At 44.5% G+C, this 6897-nt stretch overlaps 1 protein-coding gene across 5 annotated transcripts in view; it reads right to left on the minus strand.

Annotated features, from left to right (window-relative positions):
* The window catches only part of NRG1 (neuregulin 1), a 497547-nt gene that overhangs the window by 175521 nt on the left and 315129 nt on the right, over window positions 1–6897 (minus strand). The window lies entirely within an intron of this gene.

Consider the following 6897-nt stretch of genomic DNA (forward strand, 5'->3'; position numbering starts at 1 on the left):
GAGGGAAGGGGGAGGGTACGGGTAGAATTCCTGACACAAAAAGCTATAGAAGATGCCTGCTGCACGACACATTTGACCAAAATTTTGGATCTCTTGATACACGGCATTATGAAATCCTTTCTCAAATGCTCTGAACCGAAAATGAGGGAATATGACCCAGCTAGCTGGAGATGGGGAGTTACGGCTGGCGGCAGTAGCGAAATTTTTCCTTAAGGGGTCACTACTCAGCAAGGAGGGAGCCTGCTCTGGCAAAATGTAAGGGACTGTGTTGGGTAATAAAGTGTACTATTAAATAATTTCCATGTGACCTGATTTTCTGTACTCTGCAAAACCTAAATGCTTAAGGTAAACATTAACTTCACGCAATGTTCATCAGTGTTAGACTGTCGTTCTGGGGAGTTACCAGCATCGAGGCGCTATGAGCAGGACGCAGGACAGACCCCACCAAAGACTCTGTTTTTGAGGGTGAGATACTGTGAGAAGACCCCAGAAGCCCGAAGATGAAATGAAAGCCTGAAAATGAAACGCCAGATTCCTGAATTCCTGGCACCTTCTCCGTCAGAAATGTGAAACTGCTTGGGAAAACATACCAGAAATCTGCCCCAGCAATAAGCCTATTATTCCCAGAAGGAAGACTATAATTCATTTTAGACAATGTGACATAGATCAGCAGTGGAAGGGTGTGATTTACTTCTGTATACATTGGTGATAAAGAACCAAATATTGCTTGTAGCATGTAAGACTGTCTCTCCTCCTTTGCTGTCATCAGTGTGAAGTACTTAACAGAGTGGGTAGCAGTTAATTTAACACCATGTTAAAACAGCTTACCCCCTTCAGCTGAAGTACTGTGGTAGAGTGGGCTTGTCAGACCGGTCAGAAAATGTACAATGTACAACAATCTTTTGAGCTGCTATAGCACAGTCCAATTTACTGATCTCAAAGCTCTTTATCAATTTCAACATCCAAAGGCCAGTTTGAACTCCTTGAATCAGAGGGATGCAACAATTTACATAATTTCAGTGGAATGGGAACAATAGCTCAGACATGTTGCACAACCTCATAAAAATTAGTTACTTGGGGAACAGAAGTCAAACTTTCTTGTGCATCAGTTCATCATTTAACAGGTAGAGGAGACCTGCCTGCTTGTCACCAACACACAGGTAGAAACTGTGTGGAGCTTTACTCATTCATCTCCTTGCTCTGCCCATGTCAACTTCTTCAGTATATAAATAAAGCTCTGCCCATGCCCAACCTCACCTAGCTGTTGGTATTATGCCTACTATGGACCTCTGCACTTTACGCAATTATTTACATCATGTGAAGTGAATGAGGACACTGCTAAGTCTAATTTTTCACTCATATAAACATCTCTGCAAAACGCAATACAAGGCAAAAGAGACAGATCAGTAAATAAAAATAAATAAAAAGTGCTCCAGAGTAACAAACAGTTGAGTAAAACATCAACAATCTGATTTTCTCTGATTTTCATTTGCTTCTAGGTTCATTTTTACAAATATACTGGCCACACTAAAGGTGCTTAATTGCAAATACTTTGAGACTCCAGTAACTTACCAAGGGAGTACAAAGTGGTTTAAGTATTTTTTTTTTCTTTACAGCAAATGTAATCATTTAATAAAATCAGTTCCTGAATTAATAAATTTCACAGTTTAACCCTATTCTCAGTCCTCGCTTAAACTGAGGACTGCCAATCTCTCTTTTTCTCCATGTGGTGTTCCTTTAAAACCCATGAAGACAAGTGGGAAGACAATTTGCATAAACACCAAAACTGCTTATTGCTACTCCAATGGTGTCAAGAAAAGAGTAAGAATCAACAGCATAAGCAGAATTAAATGGGAGAGATAGATCCTAACCATAACTATGAATAAGACACATTCCTATCTTAAGTTGCACTTGAAATTTTGTCTCAGCAGCTAAGCACCAAGTCTTTGACATCTACTCAGCTGAGCCAGGACAACAGGAGCTTTTGTTCTACTGACATTTTGAAGATGCAGATCTTGATTACACAAGAGTATCCTAACAGTGGTTTAAAGGTCAAGCTTACAGACCAACATCTTTGGCAACAGCAGCAATTGTGACAGGTGATGACGTCCCATTAACGTCTCTTTTCAGGAAATGGTACATTTCAGAGTTGTTTGTACATGTGTCTATATATATGTTGCTACAAACAAGACCTGATAGCCTCCAATTTACCAACAGTTTTACAGACTCAATTTGTGAAAGTTTGGGAATCTGTCACAAGAGAAATGGATACTTTAACATTTACTGTTTCAGAACTTTTTAGATTATCTAGTCACAACTGCTAGCCCCATTAATGTGCAAGACAGCGATGCTGTTCAGTGTGGGATGAATGAAAAAAATATTTTTCTGTAGTTAGTGGGCATAAGCTTTATCTTCCTTAAAAATATACCAGGACAAAATTTCTACAGGCTACTACACTCCTGAAAAGCATCACTAGTTATAACCAAGGATATGACCTTCTGAAAATAAGCTAAGTGAAAAGTCATGGAAGGTGAAAATCTGTTAAAAGGAATAATTTGGCAAAACTTGCTTGAACCCAAACTCCTCCAGTGCCATCAGTACTGACAGTTCTCACTTCACCAGTGTGACTCCACTGACTAGTGTTCAATCCATACATTGTACTCTCATAGAAATGAATTCTAATTAATTTTTTAAAGTATCTATTGAAACCTGAATTTTCTGGGTGGATATTCTAATTCAAGACTAAAAAGTTCTGAAACTCAGTTCAGAACAATTCACTTGGAAAGATAATGAAGTCTAGTCACATCAAAAGCACCTTTGATTAAAAATGCGAAAATAGAGCTTTAATGTGGTTTAACAAATGCACATTAAATGCATAGCTGGTTTGAATCCAGACTGATTTTCCTCATTGTGTGCAAGATTTAGTGGCCAAGCATGATAATTCTGGTCATCCTGGTGCACTCACAAGGGACCAATAGGCTTTCCAAATTAGACTGGCACACTCTGGGTGTAGATGCATGGTTAATCTGGGTCCCATTACAGCCAGCTCACATTCACTACCTCTGTGGTGACACATCTCAGAAGGGATGTTGGTCCCAAGCCCTTCCAAGCCTGTACCCACATGGTCAGCAGTCTCAAACTGTACTCTGCCCAGTGGGTTTGGTAAAGCTGTTTCATCTCTGAGCCATCGAATTGCACAGGTGTGTCTATACTGTGTGGTCTTTTCCACGATGGGAGCAGTGGAATCACAGCCTCTCTGCTTCCCTGTGACCCCCCCCTCCTCTGCAACAACAAGCTGGCCGGTCCTCCGGTAAGTTGACTGACAGAGCACAAGCACCAGCCTGAATCCCTGCCCTGTTGCAAGAGCAAAAATGATGCAGGGTGCAATTCACCAAGGTGCATTATTACTGCAGTGCCCCTGACTATCACTTGGCCAGTCTGATGGGTCCCCAAGGGCTCCACTTCGTGCTGCCTTTGCTCCACGGGCTCTGTGAAGAAAATAGCTCCTGTTTGGAGTCAATCAGTGCAGTGCAAGCACTCTGGAGTCTACACTGCCACCCAAGGTTGTTACAGTCTTTTTCATGAGATTATCTCAATGTCATGCAATCTACAAGATACCTTGTCCTTAAAACACCCTTGTGGCTCTGTGGCAAAGTTACTGGCCTCATTGTTTACAGAAGGGGAAAAGGAGCTAGAATTGAGAGGGGATTTGGACCCAGTAGCTCTCAGTTTTGTAGCACCAAGCTCTTCATGATCTAGTCATCAAAACAGGATCCTGATTTAAGCACACAGGCTCCACATTCAGCAGCTGAGGAGCATTCAGTACCCAATGGTGGGATTCACAACTGCCATGTCTGCTAAGCAAGATACTACCCCATATGTTAACAATAAAACAAGATGACTCACTGAAGTTTAGGAGGATTTCAACTCCATACTGCAGGGAGGTGCATGTGAAACAAAGAAATAAACACCCCCCCAAAACAAAAAAACAAAAAACCAAAACCAAAACCAAACCCCAAACAAAAAAAAAAAAAAACACAACAAAAAAGCCACTAGAAAAAAAGGAGATTCTATCTGAAAATGATTGCAACAAAGACAGACTGCCTCCCTCCTACCTGTGCTAACAGTGTTGGAAATTATCCACTCTCCAAGAGGGAGAAACCTGAGCTCTGTTCCTTCATTTGTCTAAAGAAATGCAAATGCACATCACAGAATCACAGAATCACAGAATCATCAAGTTTGGAAAAGACCTTGAAGATCATCCAGTTCACCCATTAACCTAACACTGACAGTTCCCAACTACACCATATCCCTCAGAGCTATGTCAACCTGACTCTTAAACACCTCCAGGGATGGGGACTCCAGCACCTCCTGGGACAGCCCATTCCAACGCCCAACAACCCGTACTGTAAAGAAATGCTTCCTAATATCCAGTCTAGACCTTCCCTGGTGCAACTGGAGGCCATTCCCTCTTGTCCCGTCACTAGTTACTTGGTTAAAGAGACACATCCCCAGCTCTCTGCAACCTCCTTTCAGGTAGCTGTAGAGGGTGATGAGGTCTCCCCTCAGCCTCCTCTTCTCCAGACTAAACACCCCCAGTTCCCTCAGCCGCTCCCCGTATGACCTGTACTCCAGACCCTGCACCAGCTCCATTGCCCTTCTCTGGACACGCTCGAGTCATTCAATGTCCTTTTTGTAGTGAGGTCCCCAAAACTGAACACAGGAATCGAGGTGCGGCCTCACCAGTGCCGAGACCAGGGGTAAGATCCCTTCCCTGTCCCTGCTGGCCACGCTATTGCTGACACAAGCTAGGATGCCATTGGCCTTCTTGGCCACCTGGGCACACTGCTAGCTCCTGTTCAGCTGGCTGTCAGTCAGCACCCCCAGGTCCCTCTCTGACTGGCAGCTCTCCAGCCACTCCTCCCCAAGCCTGTAGCGCTGCTGGGGGTTGTTGTGGCCCAAGGGCAGCCCCCGGCATTTGGCCTTATGGAAACTCCTCCAGTTGGCCTCAGCCCATGGCTCCAGCCTGTCCAGGTCTCTCTGCAGAGCCTCCCTACCCTCGAGCAGATCAACACTCCCACCCAAATTGGTGTCATCTGCAAACTCACTGAGGGTGCACTCGATCCCCTCATCCAGATCATCAATAAAGATGTTAAACAGGAGTGGCCCCAAAACTGAGCCCTGGGGGACACCACTCGTGACTGGCCAGCAACTGGATTTAACTCTGTTCACCACAACTCTTTGGACCCGGCCATCCAGACTGTTTTTTTTCCAGCAAAGCGTGTGCCCATCCAAGCCACGAGCAGCCAGTTTCACCAGGAGAATGCTGTGGGAAACGGTGTCAAAGGCCTCACTAAAGTCAAGGTAGACAACATCCACAGCCTTTCTCTCATCCAATAATCAGGTCACCCTGTTGTAGAAGGAGATCAGGTTTGTCAGGCAGGACCTGCCTTTCATAAACCCATGCTGACTGGGCCTGAGCATCTGGTTGTCCCTCATGTGCTGTGTGATGGTACTCAGGGTGAGCTGCTCCATCAGATTCCCAGGCACCAAAGTCAAGATGACAGGCCTGTCATTTCCCAGATCACCTTTCCGACCCTTCTTATATATGGGCATCACACTGACCAATTTCCAATCAGTTGGGACCTCCCCAGTCAGCCAGGACTGCTGGTAAATGATGGAAAGCGGCTTGGCGAGCACCCAGCCAGCTCCTTCAGCACTCTGGGGTGTATCCCATCTGGTCCCACAGACTTGTGTGTGTCTGTGTGATGCAGCAGGTCACTGACTGTCTCCTCCTGGACTGCAGGGGGGTTGTTCTCCCAGTCCCTGTCTTCTGGCTGAGGAGGCTGGATTCCCTCAGTACAACCAGTCTTGTTATTAAAGACTGAGGCAAAGAAGGTATTAAGCACCTCAGCCTTCTCCTCATCACTTGTTACCATGTTTCCTCCTGTGTCTAGCAGGGGATGGAGGCTCTCCCTGGTCTTTCTTTGCTGCTCACATACTTACAGAAACATTTCTTGTTGTCCTTGATTGCTGAAGCCAGATTAATTTCCAGCTGGGAAATTAATCTCTCATCTCTCAGGAGTTAGGCTCTTAAGCATCTTGGCCAAAAATTCTGGATTGGTGAAATACTTAGGAGAACAGGAACTGGAATTGAGACCACCCTTTCTTTCATATATGTGCTCTGATTGCTACCATGCTTTCCTTGTCTCTGTCTCAGTGTGTGTTGGGACAATGGTGACTGGACGGACTCAGGGTATTCTCTTTTGTCTGATCATGCCAACAGTTCTAGCCTCATAGACCAGACGTGCAGATGTACATTTTTTTGTGTGGATTTCACTGAGAGGTCAGCTAAATGGCCTGGTATTAAATGCAGAAATTGTTTGGATCCATTTTGTCATTAACATATGAAATGAAGAGTGAGGTCTCTCCCATGCACTGTACATTTTTTTACTTTCCTGCTTCGTTTTTCTTGTTTCTTTGCAATGGTTGTATACTCTTAGTTTGCCTGGCCTACACTTCTCCCTTACAATTCCCAGTCAGTCCTGCATCCTCTGACTTCCCTAAAGTTAGTGTCTGTTAAAGGGATCATGTGAAGGTATTTAGATTATGTGTAGAGCAGGCATGCACAAATTTAAGCACGATCAGGTATTTGTAGTCTGCCTGGAGAACCCTTTCTTCTGATGAGTAGTGCTTTAGTGAGTAGTCCCACTGACTTAAATGCAATGACTCAAGTTGCATCAACACTCAGTAAGCGTTGCAGTTAAGAGGTTGAACACAGGTGGAAAATCAAAAGGTGTACGGAAATTCTTCTCTGCTGAGTATGTGCACCCATTTCCTGAACAGCGTGAGCAGCCAGTGCATGTGTTCACAGGTCCCTCTGTGGCAGTGCATCCT

The sequence above is a fragment of the Athene cunicularia genome (genome assembly GCF_003259725.1).
Source record: "Athene cunicularia isolate RWA chromosome Z unlocalized genomic scaffold, athCun1 chrZ_part2, whole genome shotgun sequence".
Lineage (NCBI taxonomy): Eukaryota > Metazoa > Chordata > Aves > Strigiformes > Strigidae > Athene > Athene cunicularia.